The following is a 19,433-nucleotide window of genomic DNA, read 5'->3' on the forward strand; positions in this document are numbered from 1 at the left end:
TATCAAAACAGTGACTAATATAATTTCTTCGCGAATTTAATTAAAGTATAAAATATGTTTGTATGACGCAATTAAAATGTGATGTCGTCATTGAACAAAAATTCGTTTATTCCATTTTGTTGATAATTGCGACCACAATTTAAATGATAAGTATTACCGTAATATATTGTAATATTATCGTATAATATTTTCGCGAAAATTTTTTATTAATAGAAATTTAATATACTAAAATAATAATTTTAATTTTATATTAAATAAATTGTTTTGACATAAAATAACATACCTAAGTACTAGCAATAATTCATGTTATACACATGAATGTATAATGTACGTGTATATGCGGGCACATATACATATATATTAATATAAATATCTATTTTTAAAATTTTTTACAACAATTTTAAATTTAAGTTTTATTCATAATCTTAAAATATTTTATACTTTCTCTTAATGTTTTTTTTAACATTTTTTTAGTAAGAAATCTTTGCCATTAAAATATAGCTATTTTCTCTTTTGTCGAAAATTTATTATAAAAATCGAGATTGATATTTAAATATGTCATTGGTCGGCTTGAATTTGTATCGTTAATTTCTAATTTTTAATTTTAATATTTTGAAATTTCACAAATTTTGAAAAAAGAAAGAAATGTTTTGATAGTAAAAATTTCTTTCTAAGATATTAAAAAATATCAAAATTAGAAAATTATTAATGAAATTTAAATTTAAGAATACATATGTACATATGTATATACTACCGATAAAGTAACAAAATATTATTCATATCCGAGTATGTTTTGTTGCTTATTAATAAGCTTAATTAATATGTATGATACAAATTAAATCGTGATTCCTGTATTTCATTATAGGTATTGCAATACAAAAAACACTTTAGAATTTTCTTGTAACATTGTAGTCTCTACGCCTAAAAGTTCATTTTGGCCTTGATCCTCGTACCTAACCCTTTGTAGGGCACTAGCGTAGTGCTTTACTACTGCAAGTATTTGGTCTGTGGGTAGTCAGAAAGTCAGGTCGCACTACATGGATAGCGTTAAAATATTTTCGTCACTCGAGGAGAAGGCACGAAACAAAGGAAAGTGCATTTCTTTCTTGATAAAAAAAATTCATCTATTCCCCTCTCACAATACGGAGAGTAGTCTCGCATCGATTACTCCCAGCGTTGAGCTGTTCCCATCTTTTGCCTCACAAATGTAATCTTTCTCGCGGGGTTGATACGGGATCTCGTAACGAGGATAATTCGCGCACACACGCGAATTTTTCACAGCTCAGCTTTTTGCGATTCACGCGCGCCGATCCGTTTAAGGAGTCGGCCCGATTTCTCGCCGCGGAAATTCGTTTTGGGTCGCTCTCCCGCAGCGACCGGTACGCGCGCTCGGTCGTACGTTCCGCTCTCCACCCCAAAGGGATTTTCGGAATAAACGCTTACCTTCACACTCACGCTCCACCGAGATCGGAAACTGGCCGGCACTGTGCACTTCACCACTTCTGCTAGCCCCCTAGCTAAACGTCGTCACCGAAACCGGTCCCCTGCGTGATTCAGCGGCGCTGCATCAAACCGAGCTACCCATCCAAAACGGACCATCCGAGATTCCGTCCCACTTGAGACTCTTCGCACTTGTTACTTCCCTATGCCAGTTTCCAGCGTCCGCGCGGTATATATATGCTGGACGCCGTGCTGGTCGATCGGCAGGGACACTTGCCGATTCCGCGAGGGAAGACCCCTTCTTCCGGGAGGCCGAGGGGTCGCGAAGACTTCGTAGGGTGGCTCTCGTTCTCACTGTGCACGCGGTGTCCTTCTCTCTCGCGGGGTCAAAATCAGCGAGACGCACACGCTGCGGCGTGTGGGTGCTACATATGTCCCCCGCGATGTGTCGCATACGCGTTCGCGTGAGTCGTACACCAGGTTACCAATACACAATCAGTCCCCGCGGGCAATAGGTATTTTTATATCGCGCGCGTGTACGTGTGTGTGTGTGTGTGTGATGTATATGTGTGTGTGTATGTGTGTGTGTGTACGACGCGTGTGTACGCGCGTGCGATGGTAAGGGCGGTACGTGCCGTACGTGGTGCTTACGGGTCCAACGGCCGATGCTGCGGGAATAGTCCGCGGCGCGGTAGGCCCGCGGTTTAAGTATTGGCTAACCCAAGTGGGGCCCAAGCGCGCGCGCGCGCTTAAGAGAGGGGCTGCACCGCACCGTGCGTCGGTCGGGGCCTTAGGTGATCGTCTGCGAACCCCGCGCCGCGCTCAGTCAAGGTCGAGCTTCACTCAGATGGCCGTTCCGAGGGGAAGTGGAAAGGTGTCTTCTCTCCGGCGGACCACGGGCATGAGATCCTTCGGCCAAGGTCACGTGCCGGTATATGAAACTCCGCTTGCACACCGCCGGTGAAGATCGAGGATGTCGAGGCCGATCTCCGATGAGGGGTACAGGTACCACCGATATCGCAATCTTCTCTTACATTTTTGGCACGATTTGTCTCGTTCGAACGATCTCGTATCTTCCCTCGCGTATCTTCCCTCACACTACTTTTACTTTGGATAATCACTTTTAGTTTTTCAACGAAATCAAAGGAAGTACAGATCATGTGTGTGATTTGTTCTTCATTATTTTTCGCGCGCGAAAATGCACGGAGTGTGTCTAACAAATTTCATGTTTTCTTTTTAAAGCTTTTAAACTTGGCATTACGTGAAAATTAGTTTGCAGCTTATTTTAATTATCTGCCACGAAAAAATATTGTTTAAACGTTCGCGATTTCACAAAATTATTATTCGTTATTCTTATAATATTTATCGACAGTGTAATAAAAAGCATACTAATATTAATAAAAAGAAAATAAATATGTAACGTTATTTTGTTAGTTAAATTTGTCTTTTATATTAATCAGAATATCAAAACTCCAATATTCCTCGGCGAATCATTAAAGATAAATTGAATCTTTTTAATAATAAAATTTCAGAAACAAAAATAAATACGCGACAATTTGAAATAAAATTAATTTTAATAGAATTTTAATTTGATTAAAAAATATTGCAATAAACAGATTATTAAAGATATCGGTAAAAATATTCGTAAATATTTAAATAATGACATTAAACTTATATTTCCTCTATAAACAGACATTAATTTCAAAAGGAAACATAAAAAGCAGTGCTATTCGTCTTCTTTTTGCTTTCTCTTTGCTTGAATACTTTGAACGTACTATTTTGTAAATGATTTTATGGTAATAAATAATTATTACATCTTATTACTAAGAAATTCAATTATTAAAAAAACAGGAATGTAACAAATAGGATGAGAAAATGAAAAAATTAGTATAAAGTTACGTCTTAATAATGTAATTAATTATTGACGCGTAATGGCAAAAAGATGGAAAATTCAAAGATATATACATTTTAGGAAAATTGGTGCATATCAGTGCATAATAACATTCTCATTTATTCCAGCTTTTTATGAGTCTGAACTCAGATCCGTATAGTATGTGAACTTAGTGGAGGAAACTATTTGTTACATAATAAAGACCGTTGATGAGCCTTTTTCCTTAACATTGAACGTTTTACATATCTCACAAGAATCACATTTCTACTACGTTTTATTTATGTACGGTTAAGTTATTCATGTATTCTTATATCTTACTTTTTTTGTCTAATTTATTAAGAGGAATAATTTTTTTGCGTTAATAAGCAAATCTTTGTAAGCTTTATAACACGTGGAATAATCTTGTTTATCATTAAAAGAATGATTTTGCACTAATAAGCAAATTTTTGTAATCTACATAATGTACATTACAATATTAAATTTTAATTATAATTTACGCGTGAAATTATTTCCTAAATAAGGATGCAATCAAAAATATTTTGAGAGAGATTTGCATGGAAAAAGAAACTGAAAAAGGTTTACTATTGAATTAAAAACAATGGCAATGTGCAGCGTACACATTGCGTTCTGCATAATTGCTTCTACTTGCCTTTATTAAGCGAACTAGAATTAAATTACATATCGAAATAAATGTTTAATAATTTTGATATACCTTGAAAATGCATCTCTTTTCCTCTTCCATTATAATCTCTAAGATACATAAGAGTTATAAATCCTATTTGGTAGGATGAAGCAATTGGCATTTGAATGCCAGATTTAATTCTTTTGACGGTCGCCATCACTTTAACCCTCTTAAAGTCAAGAGGTGCAAAGTATCGAAAAATGGACGTTTATTGCATAAGTGCAATTTCAAAATTTTCAAGAGGGATCTTTTTTATCTTCCATCATTGTATGTGTATAAGAACACAGGATTAACTATTAGTCCTTGGACTTTGGCTTAAGAGTCCGTTCACTTGTTCATCTGCTCCTGTTAAATTTGATTCGTCAAAATTCGGAATGATGTGTAACTGAGGCACGTTTACTTTTGCTCATCAATACTGTACAAGGACGAATTATACAATTTCAGCAAAGTGTAGTTGACGTAATGGCGAATCAGTCGACATGAATTGCGAATATATTTGTTTAGAAATATAGGTCGGCCCGCTTCGTTGGAAGTTAATCAATTTCACTTTTACGTGACTCATAAGACGCATCGAGCTTATAATTTCCCGCGTAAATTGTAATTGAAATTTAATATTAAAATTATTGTTTTTCGGGTAGTTTATGATGCAACATAGACAAATAAAGTGTATTTTTACAAATTACACTTATAAAAAGAATTTTTTATAAATAATAGTTTTTAATGTTAAAAATTTCGTAAGTTTGTGATATTATAAAAATCTGAAAAATTTTATAAAGACTACTAAGAAACGTTCTAACTTCTTTGATACTTGAATATTTTTAAAATAAATGCCAGATCTTTAATCGATTTATATTATATATAGATGATTAAAAAAGAAATTTTCTAAAAATTTGAAGAATCTTTTATATACTTCTTGCATATCTTGTGGATTCTTGTTTTGTTTAAGTTTAGGTTTTGCCTGCATTAAATGCTAAGAAATATTGTCGCACGTCATACCTTGAATTCATTTGTTTGATCGTTGCACCAATCGTTTAAGAGATATCAATTATATACATGAAAATAGAAAAACTTGTTTACCGCTTCTTAACTTTTTACGTTCGTACGACTTAAATAGGTAGATTTATTGTAACACAGTAAGTTCATGTTTTCTAGATAAAAGAATGCAGCAAATAAAAAAAAGTAAAATTTGTATATAAATGTCAGTAATTTCTGAGTGTATTGATTGTCTGTTAAGTATGTGTTGAATATTTCTTAAACTTTTCGGTTAACATATTGTGTGTGTGTGTGTGTATATTAACTTTCTAAATATTGCGTCAAAGATGGACTAAAATACGCGTCACTTGCTTTGATTTTAGTTGCGTTATTGCACAATATTGCGTACTTTACTTATTTCTCATTTCTATCATACGCAATTAAGCATTTGATGCAATCCTGCATCGGGCGAATGATCAGGAAGTTAGTGCAAATTAGACAAGAAGCGATTTCAACATATAACGTTACGGCGAACAAAGAAACTGTTACCGGCATACGTGTACTCGAATACTTAAGTAATTATATCGTATCACTGATGATAAATCTTACATTGTTTATTATTATGCTATTTTTTCCGAGAATAATTGAATTATAATTTTAATAATTGAAAATCTTTATGTTGGCGCTTTAAAAATTTTATTTTATCATTATTGAAGTTGTAAATTAAAATTGAAAAATGTAAATTACTATAATTATTGAAATTGTAAATTAATCTGATTGTAGCATTTTGCAAAATTTCCTTAAACACACAAATTTTTAGAAAATTTCTTTTTTTCAATTATCTTGTAATATAAAAATCGGTTAAAAGATCGGTTAAAAGTCTAGCATTTATTTAAAGAAATATTTAAGTAATTATAATATATTTTTTAAATAAAATTTAATAATAGAAAACAGATTTCAAAATAGTTATTTAATGTATTGAAAATTATATAATGTAAAAAAAATCTAAAATATTCAATACTTCTCAATATCGGGCAAGGACGACCACTGTACGGTCGATGTACTACATAAAAATCTGTTTGTCAGCGAACAACCGAATGTGTGTCAGACACGGTCACAGAGAATCTTGCGAAGAACTGCAGCAGTCAAGGATCTGCTGAGCGCCGACCAATGCAAAGCTCGGTATGTTTGAAATTGGTATCGTAAAAAGATAAACCACCTACTACTGCAGCAATGAAAATTACAGTTTGTCAGCACAACACACGATACGATGGAAGCAAAATCGACGATCGACATCACTACTGGCACAATTTCTGCAATTCAGTGTCACCGACTTAATCGAAATCAAACTTTGAATGGCTCTAAGTAGTCTAAGTCATTAAACGAACGGCATGTGAATGTTATCGTTGTTGTTTGTTTATGTAATTGTCAGTTTTGTGCAAAAAAAATTAGATCGTGAATTTTGGGCTTTTTAACTTTAAGCATCGCAATAAACTTTATTTTGCATTAACTTGACAAAAGTTTTGCCATATTTCCATCGTATTTTCTATTAAAGTTAAAAAATTGAATTGTTTTTTTTGAAAATAGAATCGAAAAATTTGTCTCTGGATGGAAAAAGAGAATGTACAGAGGACTGTGACGGCGAATTTTGTTTGAACTTCGGTTTTCAATTTTATTTTATAGATATGACAAATTTTTTACATAAATTTACACAATTAATTAACATAATAGCTAACTTATTGTTAGTCGTTTATAACAGTAAATGCAAACTTTTATCAACAATTTATTTTGATGGAATAAAAGTTTAAAGAAGACGGACTAAAAAATTTAAGAAGATATTATTACGTTTTATAATAATAAGTTGCATGATTTTGCAATCATTTTAAAATGTATTAATAAATTTATATGCAAATCAAATTACCTTGTTTATTTTTCTCAAAACAACATTTGCTTATTCCCATCTCATTATGATTTTACTACGACAGTTTATATTTTTAGTGATACTAAATTTAGGGAGCTTTCTTTAGATGAATTTATATTTTCCGCATAATATTTTCGATCTTTTACGTCATTGATATCTTTTGGACTTTGTAACTTTCTTTCTTCTGTTATCTGCTGCATGAATCGTTTAATATATAATCACTTTAACGCTGCAATAAAAAAAAAGGAAGATTTGATAAATTCATTGCGAACGATTTTGCAAATAAATGATTTGTTGTACACAAATTAATAATTGCTGTCATAGTGTACGAAATTCATGAATATTTAGTGAAAACACTTTTATTCCGTGGAAACACTTTTATTCCTTTCTGAGCTATTCTATTATTTTTGATTGATAGAAATAGGTGGATAATTGCATTTCGTGTTATCTGTTCTTCTTCGAACGATTATTTTCTCGCTAGAAAAATGTAGCAAAATAAATCAATTAAATCATCGTGCAAGAAATAAATTAATTTACACGCTCGTGTTGTGATGTACAGAAGTAAAAAAGCTGCTACGTAAATGGCAGTATAGTTTAGTTTTTAATTTATGTTACATTAATTTTTTTTTAATTATTTTGTTTACAATTAATTTATGTAAATTGTTGAAAAATAGTCCTACAGTAAAAATATAAAGATGTATAGCATTTGGAAGAAAAAAAAAAGTTAATTAATTACATCAATATTAATTTAATTTTTTGTTGACAAGTTAATATCGATAATTAAGGATTTGGTGCTTTGGAATTTATTGTATGAAATGTGTGTGAAATTGCAATTTAATCAGAATGTACAAACTAAAACTCTGTTTCAACAAATTTAATTTTGTTTAAAATTTTATTTATTGTATATAAACGTCAGGAACGTTTTTATGTAATACATTGTTGTCACACAATATACTTATTGTACTTTAATTAATTATTTTATTTTAATTGATTATTTTAAGTGTGCTAAAAAATTAATACTTTTGCCTGATGGGTCGGATCACACATTTAATTGATATAGCAAATGATTGAATTGAAACTGTCGATTAAATCCTTCGTCATTGTAACTCGTGTAAATCACTATTTGATTGACGTTAAAAGTTCAAGAATTACACTGGAAAATAATTATATTAGAATTAATATATGTTAAGTTGCTGATATTCTTCTTATAGACTGCAAATAAACCTGTTTTATGCAGCAATTCCAAATTCAAGGGCGTTTCCGTATTTTTGTGGAATTTATTATTTGGTATGCATGTAGAATTACTGTTAATGTAATTCAGTGGCAAGAATTCACGCATTCTAATCGCGTCTCGAATGCAAGTTACTGTCTTCTATAGGAAGTCCTATGATTCAAGATATTAATTATTCAAAATTATTCTGTGATTAGACAATGAAAATTATTTTGATCAATGTCACGATTTATCTTGTTATATTTCATTTTGAAAGCAAATACACGATGCAGCTGATTTTTTCAGGAGCCGATTTCTCAAAAGTGTTTTTAATCCTTTGTGACTTACAGTTAGAAACGCTACGATTGAAAGACCCCATAGAAGCACTTGCCATAAGTTTGTCTGGTTGTATACGAAAGGTGCATTCGTTTGATTTTAATTGACACATTCTTTACATTTATTATTATCGATTATTATCATATTTTAGATCATTGGTGAAAAAGATAAACATACAATAATTCACATAATATTCATTTCATACAATAATTTACATAATATTCATATTTTCTGTCTTATTCATTTGTATACGTAACATTTTGTTTCTCTCTAAATTCAGATTTGTTGTGTTTATTAATATTGTATTTATTAATAAACGTTAAATATCAAAGTAATATCGCGCTTACAGTCGAATATGAAATGATAGAATTACATTAACAAAGTGGACTAGCTTGATGCACGTAATAATAAATTTGTGCAAAATAAGTCTTTTGTGTTAGAGCAATACGGGAATTTACGAATGATTTGTGGTAAGCTGTCTGGTAGAAAAACTTGCAGATTGAAGACTCATATACGTAATCATTGTTTCTGAAAAAAATCTGTTAACCTTGATATTCATTTAAATGAAATACGACGTCAATTTGTTTTACATTCAGTTCACAGAAACACGACACTATAAAACATTCTTTGAATGTTCTCTATTTCTCGTTTGATTGCATCTTCTATTATGACAGTAATAAAATATGTAGAAGTGAATTAAATTATTTTTTCATAAATGAATATCAATTTAAGATATTAAAGTGTTGCTTTGACATAATTGAACACAGTTTTATCTCCGATAAAAGAAGTCATAGTCAATATGTATTGCGTGGAATATTTATAGTGTAATTAATTTGCATACTGTGAAACGATTGCTACTTATTAATGTGCAGTTTCCTCCGGCGATTATTATCATATTATGAGCATCTATGAAAACAATTCAAGTAAATAACTCTATATATCAAGTAAATACTCTATAACATATATGCAACTTTATAGTAATACTGACAATGAATTAATAATGCCAAGAAATTAATGTTTTTTTTTAAGTAGACATTTTATTTAATATTTTAATTAGTATTGCGTACGTGCACATTATGGAAATATAAAGAAGAATTAAGTTAAAATATTCTGCAAATATTTGCATGGTAACAAGCTAAGAAAATGTTATAATTATTTCTGATAATGATGAGTCAAAATAATTATGATAAATAATTCAAATTATACAATATAATATAAAAATATATGATAAAATTGTCAAAAAAATATTTTAAAAAGATCTAAAAAAATTATATAACATGTGTGATCTAAAGAAATTTTTGTAGTGTAATAAAACCTTCCTTTTGTTCGAATTTAAAATTATTTTTAATGCCCGACATTACATTATATTTAATATACAATATAATAGTAGAATTGTAATTATTGTGTAAAACAATTTTTGATTTGTCAATAATAGGAATCAGTTCTAATTTGTTTTTAAAGTATAATTTAATTTAATTTTAATAAATGATATTTTAAACCCATTTTTTACTGAAAATTTTATATAAAGTTTCTATTTATTTTATAAAAATAAATAGTAAAGCCACTATTGTATATAGAATCGTAACCATTAATTAACAATTATAATAATTCTGAGTATATTTTCAGATAAAGTAGCGAAATTTAACAAATAGTACTAATTATGACAAATAAATATATAGCGGATATAAAATTCTACTTTATACTTTTTGATAATGGATATTATCAAGAAAGTTTATATTCATAAAATCATAATTTTGTTATTATTATACATTTACATTAAATGCCTTGTCATGGAGCGACTGACGCGCCTATCGCATTGCAACCGTTATTCATGCTGTGTCTGCTGGTCTTGATCAGCTTCTGGTCGTATTCGATTTTGTTTATAAGTCGTATATAATCTTTATTTTTAAGAAATAAAATGAATAGTTTTACGTAATTTATCGATATTTATATTTTTTGAATTGAAACATGCAAACACATACACACATGTAAATGTCAATAAATTCTTAGGCAAATAGCGGACAGTAACGCAATTGCGTGCAACGTACGATGTGATTGCAAATCTATTATGCGCCCCTAATTGTCCTAATCATGAGAATTATATGTTTATGAGAGCGTGACATACATATGTACCTAATAGCAGAATATAATTTGTTATTTGATATATATTTTTTTTCGTGTCTACGTCATTGCTTAAACGTATGCAGAAAAACGAGAAAACAGTTATCTGTTGCAATCCCTTTCGATCCCTTTTCTTCGTTCGTGTGCACTTACGACGTAATTCATTCGGGATCCGAAGGATTACATTATTATCCACGAGTGCGCTGCTATTTGCATATGTAACTCTTTCTTTTGAACTATTTCCGCTGATAAACAGTGATAAAAGTGCACTGGTTCAATGTTATTTTCTTTCGATGCAAAGCCGTCTTTAAGTACCGAGACTTGATTTATATCCCGTTATTAGTGACGTCAAACTCTTTTTACAAATCTTTTCCCGTTTCTAATAAACATCTTTATGAGTGCTTATTAACAATATAAGCTGCATGATTAACGAACTGTCACTTCACGTTTGTCTCGCGATGGTTACTTACTATTAAGCTAATTTTGTGAATTTTGTGAACGGAAAATTGGATTTTTCTACATATAAGAAAGAAGTCTAGTCAGGTAAGAACGATAATTGTAGATTTATTTTTACTAAATATCTAGACCAAGGTTCAGAAAATTGAAATTTAAATAAGCAGCGTAAAAGGACAATAAGCATGTCTTTTTGCACGGCGTTAGTGCTATTAAAAACAAATTATTTATTTTTAATTAATTAATTGTTATTTAAAATAGAAACTTCAATAGTTGCAATGTGCATGTCTTGTTCAAAATCTAAAATGTTTTAATTTGTATTCTAAGGAGATTATATTATAAAGTTATGATGGATGTACAGCACAAGTTTGTAATCTTTATTATTATTTTTTATTGAAACTCTGTAAACCTGAGACTTCCTTTCGGTTTATCAATATACAGGATGTTCGAAAATTCAACCGATAAACTTTCAGAGATTATCGGGGGCATCAAAAGGATCATTTTTTTGCAAATCAACCTAGGGTCGGAAGCGTGTCGTTACACCGCTACGGCAGTGTTCGAAAAAGGTCGGACCTCGAAATATCTAAAAAAATATAAGTTTTATAAAAAATTGCTTCAAACAAAAGTTGTAGGATGTAAAAAAATCTATAATTTTTTATAAAACTTATACTTTTGAGATATTTCAAAGCTCGATCTTTTTCGAACACGATGTAACGACACGCTTCCGATCCTAGGTTTATTGCAAAAAAATGATCCTTTTGGTGCCCTCGAAAATCTCTGAAAGTTTGTCGGTTGAATTATCAAACACTCTGTATATGAAGCTTAAATTCATGAATTTAATTGTTTATAAATATATGTTTTTAATCGTGCGCGCGTTAACGCCAGTGAGATAGATATCATACTCACTGGTTAATGCATATATTATTATATATAATATAAATAGCAATATGTTTAGTGATTAATTTTATTTTACAATAAAAAAATGTGTGACAATTTGCGAGACATGATATGCAAATCTTTTTTCATTTGTTAAAAAAATTGAAAAAATCCTGGTCTAAGAAATCAAACGGAAATGAGAAATTTCCAAACCGCTACAAAGTAGCCGTTACAATATGCCAATGATCTTATTGCGTTATCAATTGTGTTACGAAAACACGCTGCAATTGCAGCAAGTGTAACGTTAAATATTCATACGAATGATTTACCAGTTCGCAGGAGGCGTTCCATTCCGATAATGCGCGTCGTTAAGGTAAAAAAGTATTTCTTCGTTAGGCATGCAGTACGTATCGTCGTACCTTCGCGATTCTCATAAATCGCGCGGCGAGATAAGCGAGCCGTATATACATAAACCGTGACTTTTTGACATTTTCATTTACTTACCGAGGCTAAAGCTACTAAATGTGAAATCTACCGAGGACCTTTCCAGTTGCAGCAACAGCGCTAGATGTGTTTACGACGTCGTGAAATCAAATTAATTAGACGACTAACAGAATAACAGAACGGACTTTGTAATCGCGTATTTGATTGCGGGATTTTAATAAAGGAAAAATTTTATTAAAATCGGATAACGCCAACACAGTTAAAGCGGATTTTGGTGCTCGATAATATTCTCTAATGTGTGAATCTCATAATTTGTTTATTTGAACTAAAAATTCCAAGATTCACACATTAGAGAGTTTATCCGATCTTAATAAAGTTTTTCCTTTATTAAAATCCCGCAATCAAACACGCGATTACAAAGTCCGTCCTGTTATTCTGTTAGTCGTTTCGACCGATCCGTTTTGACCGTGTTGGCGTTTTTCGATCTTAATTGTAGCATTCTACGGTCAATCCTGATACTTAATTATTTATACACGTCGCCTTAAAAAACTTTATATTTTAGATTTTAACGCATATTTAGTGTGCAGAATGCCGGTTGTAAAGCGAGAATTGGTCTTAATAAAATTTTGCGTAGTCGGAAATTAAAGTTAGAATTTAACAGTTCATTTTATTGCGATTAATTATATGTCTCTCATAAACGACTTCTCATTTTCTTAATTTTTTCCCATCGGTTGCGCGAAGTTCACAATCTTTTCAAAATAACGAAAGTCCTGTTAGAGATCTTTCTAGAAATAATTAAATTTACCAATAATAAACGTTTTCGTGTCTTTTCGGAAGACATTTATTGATCGAAGTAAATAAGTTGGAGATCTCCGCACTAACCGATCCGCTTGTTTTTGTGTGTCTAGTATGTATATATGTATGATGTATGTATATATGTATGTGTAATATGCTCATTCTAGACCAGCATGATTATAACTTTTTATACTTTTTTTTTCAAGTATATTCTACGGATTATGGCGATCGTCACATGATCATTAATATTTAGATGACAATGGAGCAATTTTCGGATATCGGAAATAAATTATCAATTATTTAGGAGCACAATCTGTACTTCTAAACAATAATTCTACAGCCCAGAATCCAGTAATATTGTTCAGGAATCAGTAATATTGTCGAAGTGAAATACTAGTGAGAAATACTTTTTACTTCGTATTTGTGTGTTGGCGACAGAATGTACACTCGGAGTAAATTGCGCTAATGACATAATCGCTAAGTGAAAAGTTCAACGCGTTGATCGATGATCAAAGTAGTCATCAATGCGAATCATTTTACATGGAAAGTTCAATGTCTTATAATTATAATATAAAGCTATTATATGTGAGATAAAGCGTTCATAATAGCTGTAGCTCGCAATAGTTTCAAGTTCAATGTTATTAATGGTATTTCTTGTTAATAAATTTAAATATATTTAAATAATTTTTAATTTTTAAATAATACATGTATATTTAATCTTTAGCGGATCTTGAAGCCCAATAATACTTTTTGCATGATTTTTCAGTGTCGAATTGCGTTTTAAAATTAACACATAATCGGCGTAAAGTTATCATTGATTGGAAAAAAATGTATATAAAGTCACGCAAAAAATATTATTAGGAATCAAGATCCGTTGTGATCAAATAGGCATATATTATTGTTAAAAGTTATGTTTGGTACTCATATATCGCTCATTTGCTATAGCAACAATGTAATTTGTAAAATGAAATTTTTTGAAAATGAGTTTAAATGTTTTAAAACCTTAAAATTTTGTAATATTAATTTCTAAATTGTAATAGCTGATGTAATAACTGATTGTAGAAGAATAAAAGTATTTTTTAAAACTTATTTTTTTTCTCTATGTTTCTGCATGTTACTCTTTTGCGTGCAATTAAAAAATGACAATGTCATTATTACAAACAAACAATATCAATTTGTTTTAATTTGTTATTAAAAATATTAAAATACTAAATATAAATTTGTTATTTACTCAACGATAATGAAAAATATAATATGTACGATAAATACTCTCACAAAAGATAATAGCGAATTCGATTGGACACACTAGTGCGCACTTTTCTGATTGTCACGTATTAATTTCACTCTATACACTGTCCTAATCTCAATGTAAATGTGAAATATCTCGAATAATAAACTGCTCAATACACATTTATCAAATGTTATCAAATAAAATAATAAAGAATCTCGCGATTTAACCGTTTCTATATTTATATTAAACATACGGCTTTATTACGTTAAATTATGTACAATTTTAATGTGCATTGAGTGCGCACTAGTGCGTCCAAAAAATTCGTGCGTCAGAATTCGCTATAAGAAGAAAAACAAAGATATTACTTACGTTGATAACAATGGAGAAATAATTATATTAACACCATACTTGGGCACGCAATACTTTTTCAGCGCTTATTATTTCGAATTGATTTTACGTACAGCTTTGTGATTTACACTTTAGGAAAAGCAAATCATAATTTTTATACGTTTTTTTCTTATCTTTTCACAATAGTTACTGTTTGAAGTTATAGAACTACTAGCTATTTGGAATAAAAATCCGAGTATGCATTATCTGGGAACGTAGCGAAGGGTTAAATACGTTTGTGGACGTTATCCATATGCAGGAGGATGTTATATATTCAAAGTTGGTTCTATCGACATTTCTTATTACATCAAGAGTTCTTTGTTACCCAGTTCACAATATTCTGCAATGGAAGTTTTGTATGTTAATTTATTAGGTTTAGCACCTATTTTTTTTTCTCTGTGCACATTGGTATAAAAATGCTAACAGGCACAATCAATTATGTTCTAAACGAGGTCAGTTGTACAAGTTAAATGTCGTTTAAATGTCGCGTATCGAATTTTTACATTTTTTTCTAAAAAAATACCAAGCAGTAATTACAAGCGATAGTAATTAAAATCGCATGTTCAAGCAGTGCGATTTAAGGATAATTGAAAGATCGAACGATATATTTCTTATAAACGTGTGTGTTAAATATTTTGTTACTACTTATCTACTAAACTATTTACTATAATAATCAATTATTTTGATGTAATTGCTCCTTTAATTATAAAGTGTTTTAATTTTTTTATATATAGCAAATTTAGAAAATAATTTACACTGTATTTTATGTGTGTGAATTTTAGCGCATTGTATACATTCTTAACGTTTTTTTATTCATAGTCTTGATCTTAACTCATAATTAATCAACCATATAAAATACCACTAAATGAGAATAAGAAACAGAAGAAATTCGTACTTATGCATTTATAATATACATATATGTCGCTACAGCCTTTTTGCAAAACGGTGCCTTTTTGCAAAACGCGTTTGAAAACAACGTTGCCCATCCAGCGGTGGCAGTGTCACTTGTCAGTCATTCATTGCAAACCCATATGGATCACTCTGGCTTCGCGTTGTAAAATACATACGTGAAGGCAATATGTTCCCCCCTCCCCTACGGGAGAGCTTCACCTGAAAAAAAAACTAACCTAACCCAAACCATTTCTTGGTGTGGGGTGGACCCAAAGAGATTGGGTGGACCTCGTTTCGCGTAAAAAGTTGTAAACCCATGTGGGACCTCGCTTTGCGTTGTAAAGTGTTAGCGCGAAGGTATACTTCACAAAAAGTCTCAAGTACGTCAGCCTAATTGAGAAATGATCGTTATTTTCAAAGGCGTTTTGCAAAAAGGCTGCGACATTTATATATATACAGAAAGAGGGGGGGGGGGAGAGGGAAAAAGGAGAGAGAGAGAGATAATAAGTAAAAAAAAGCATTTTTACATTATGCTAATAGTTTTTATATTAAGCAATCTCTCTCTTTGTCTTTCTGTCTTTTTCTTTTTCTTTTTCTTTATCAGTCTATCTCTTTATTACAAAGAGCGTAATTGGCGTCGCGCTCTTTTCAACTGATGCATAAATGACGACGACGACGACGACACGACGACGACGACGACAACAACGAAATTGCAACACTCGTTCAAATACCGGAGGCGAGTATGCAGAGAAAGCAGACATTTATCCACCTCATTCGCTCGCTCGCTCGCTCGCTCGCACATGCTCGATTTGCTCGGCGGCGGCGGGATTTTCTGCGATCGGTAAGCGGCGATCTTGGCCAATCTGATCGTCGATACACGCACCGGACAATCGTCGGGGGCCCCCGGCCGATGCCGACCGCGTCTCTTCCTCCCTGATTTTCTGACGTCCTCGTTCGCGGCTTGTTTACGGTGGCTGGTTGTCCCAAGATGTGTCGCAATCGATGGTCACACGGGACGATCATAATCGGCACTTGTCAATTACCCACTTAATTCGTCTCCGTAATAATGAGATTCTCTTCGCAACACGCCCTCTCGATTTCCTCATCGCTCTCGTGCTCCTCGTAAGGAGAAAGATTCCTGCATCTAAAAGGGGAGGCACGCGAATCCGGGATGCTGTTGAGTTTATTTTATGACGTTTAATCTTATCGCAAATTTATTTTTACGTTTAACCGATCGGTCTACAGTGCATTTCTCAACGCGCGTCCTTGCGTCTTGAATTTATTCATAGTTCTATTGATTTCGATTAAGATAGGTATTCAAAATTAATCAACTTGAGATGCACAAAGTCTCAAAAATAATAACGAATAAAAAACAAATATAATCGATTCATTCTTACTCTCGTAACTAAGTTGTATATATCGAGGCCATTATTTGGATGTTTTGTATTTTTATTTTGCGTCATACTGGTTTTTACCTGTCCGCGACCTACTTATCGAAGACGTCATAAATTCACTTTTCACTCTCCCGTATTTTTTAAAATTCCAGAGAAATTTTAAGTAAATATTACGTATATACATTTATTATGTACCGTCTATATGTATTATAAAAATTGTATGACAAAATGCGAATGTAAATGCAATTTCTTTTGTAGTTGTATGAAAAAAAAGAAATAATGCTATCCCTTGCAATCGCCATCTGATCGCGCGCGGTTGCGCAACGGTGGTACTCATGCGATTTATATCTATATAAGCCGTTATCAAATCGACGGAAAAGAAACGCATCATCTTCCCTGCATTTTTATTACGTCGATTATCGTATCCCGTAATCACTTAGCCGGACAAATGGCCGGCGGGATGTCGCGGGGTGATGCAAGAGATCCGAGATGACCTCTAACCGGCTCTCGATTAAAGAGAGAAACATCGGCATTTTACGTGTATCCTGCAAAAACAGACCGATTTCATCGGACCAATCGAACATGTTCTCGTCTTCGTTGGCTGACCCGCATTCGCCGCTCGGCCGGCGTAAAAGAGCGCAAAGGAGCGGTAAAAGAGTTGCGCGGTAAAAGTAAGCAAAGCCGCGCGCGGCTTCGTGCGTGCGCGTTCGCGGGCGCGCGCAATTTTGCGGAGTTTCCACGCAGAAACTCGCGGCTTAGCTGCGTTTCCCAATTAGACGCCACCGATTTCGCAATTTGTCACGGAATAGAAACACGACGGGCTAAAGCGATCGCGCGGTCTCGAATCGATGCGAGAGGCTCGTGTGTGCAACACACGAGAGGGACGTCGCGCGGCGACGTGCTCGCATTTCGCGCGGGACGACGAACGGGACGTCGCGAACGAACGAAAATGGGTTTAAGAACGCGTATGATTTCCTCGATCCGGTGTGGAAAGCACTGCTTGTTGAACACGACATTTTTATCGATATATTAGATATATCGATATTATATAATTGTCGAAGAAATTGAAATTTACTCTCATATATAAGTGTACTCTCTAGGTTGATTTTCCGTATACGTATGCGAATTTAAGTGGCTTTTTACTTTCCAAGTTAATATCCGAATCTTTTTTTAGATCTGTTTATTGTATTATTTCTTCTTTCTCTCTGCTCTTTACTTGGATTTTTTTTTTGATATAACGAAATTGACTTACTCATTATATCTTATACAGCACAAAAGGGAGTGTAAAATCTGGAATGTAAAATTATTGTCTGTTTCAAACTTTTTGGGAAAAGTATCTGTGGGGGAGAGAGAAAGAGAGAGAAAGAAATCTTGTCGTAAAGTGACACGTTTGATTTAATTAGATACACAAGTTATTAAAAATCCGTACATATCGATGAAGCGCGAGATGATGCGAGAGTTTCAGTTTTACGAGAAGAAATAAATTATCGCGTATGCATTTTTACTCTCAAAATTTAGAGTTCCTTTTACTTTGAATATTAATTCCCGCCGTACGATTTTGTCCTGAAGACACATACGTAGGTACGTTTTTCATGAATTTACGGAATTCGATACGTTGCTGCAATACCCAGTGACTCATATTATATATGCAATTTATACCTATCGTTAAAGACATTATAATGAATCAATAACCGTTGCATCATGCGATTGCTTAATTAAATGACAAATGGCATTAGCGCATTTAGCGCAGTGTTAATGCACTTTCTTATTCTCGGAAATTAATAAACCGGGTAATTGGAATCTAGCCAAGTAATTGGCATGTCTAAGTTAATTAATCTATGATTATTGATGAATAAAAATGATTTCTCTGTATATATAAAAGATTGTACGCTTCTAGTACAGATAAGATATTTTTATTTTTCATTGTTCGCTTTGATATAGAATTTTTTTGCGGCATTATCTATCTCTAACAAAAATTACAAATTTATGCTATTAGAGGTAATTATACTTCTTGCAAAATTTTCACTGAAAAAAAAAAATAGTTTGATTATATCAAGATGGTATATGTTTAACCCTAGATATACACATTGTTTCTTTGACGACGTCGTATACTGGGATCCCGGGGACCTCATCCATATTTATTACTGTAATAAAATGGAACTCTAATAAAATGGACATATTTTAATTAATTTTTTTTTCAATTGATAGAGAATCGATCAAGAAACAAGCGTATGAAGTTTAAAAGTCGATAGAATTAAAGAGCTCCAAGATATACGGGTTCAAAAAAAAAAGGAAAGTTCAAAAACGCGAAAAATCTCGATTTAGCTTTTTTTCAAAAAACCATATATCTTTTGTTTATAGACCAATTTGAAAAAATCCTTGAAAATTC

At 32.2% G+C, this 19,433-nt stretch overlaps 2 protein-coding genes across 3 annotated transcripts in view; one reads left to right on the forward strand and one right to left on the reverse strand.

The window, feature by feature from the left end:
* The window catches only part of LOC105451613 (elongation of very long chain fatty acids protein AAEL008004-like), a 30,650-nt gene extending 28,538 nt beyond the window's left edge, over positions 1-2,112 (reverse strand). The window contains exon 1 of the mRNA XM_011692183.1: positions 1,444-2,112. The gene's annotated coding sequence lies outside the window, so the exon portion shown is untranslated. The remainder of the gene's footprint in view (positions 1-1,443) is intronic.
* Positions 1-19,433, forward strand: part of LOC105451612 (elongation of very long chain fatty acids protein AAEL008004) — a 70,944-nt gene that overhangs the window by 26,114 nt on the left and 25,397 nt on the right. Inside the window, exon 1 of one of the 2 annotated variants that reach the window (XM_011692181.1) lies at positions 11,011-11,116. The exons of the other annotated variant lie outside the window; for it this stretch is intronic. The gene's annotated coding sequence lies outside the window, so the exon portion shown is untranslated. Of the gene's footprint in view, positions 1-11,010; positions 11,117-19,433 lie in introns of those variants that run through there. 2 annotated transcript variants of the gene reach the window in all.

This window comes from Wasmannia auropunctata, unplaced genomic scaffold (genome assembly GCF_000956235.1).
Source record: "Wasmannia auropunctata unplaced genomic scaffold, wasmannia.A_1.0 LD336049.1, whole genome shotgun sequence".
Lineage (NCBI taxonomy): Eukaryota > Metazoa > Arthropoda > Insecta > Hymenoptera > Formicidae > Wasmannia > Wasmannia auropunctata.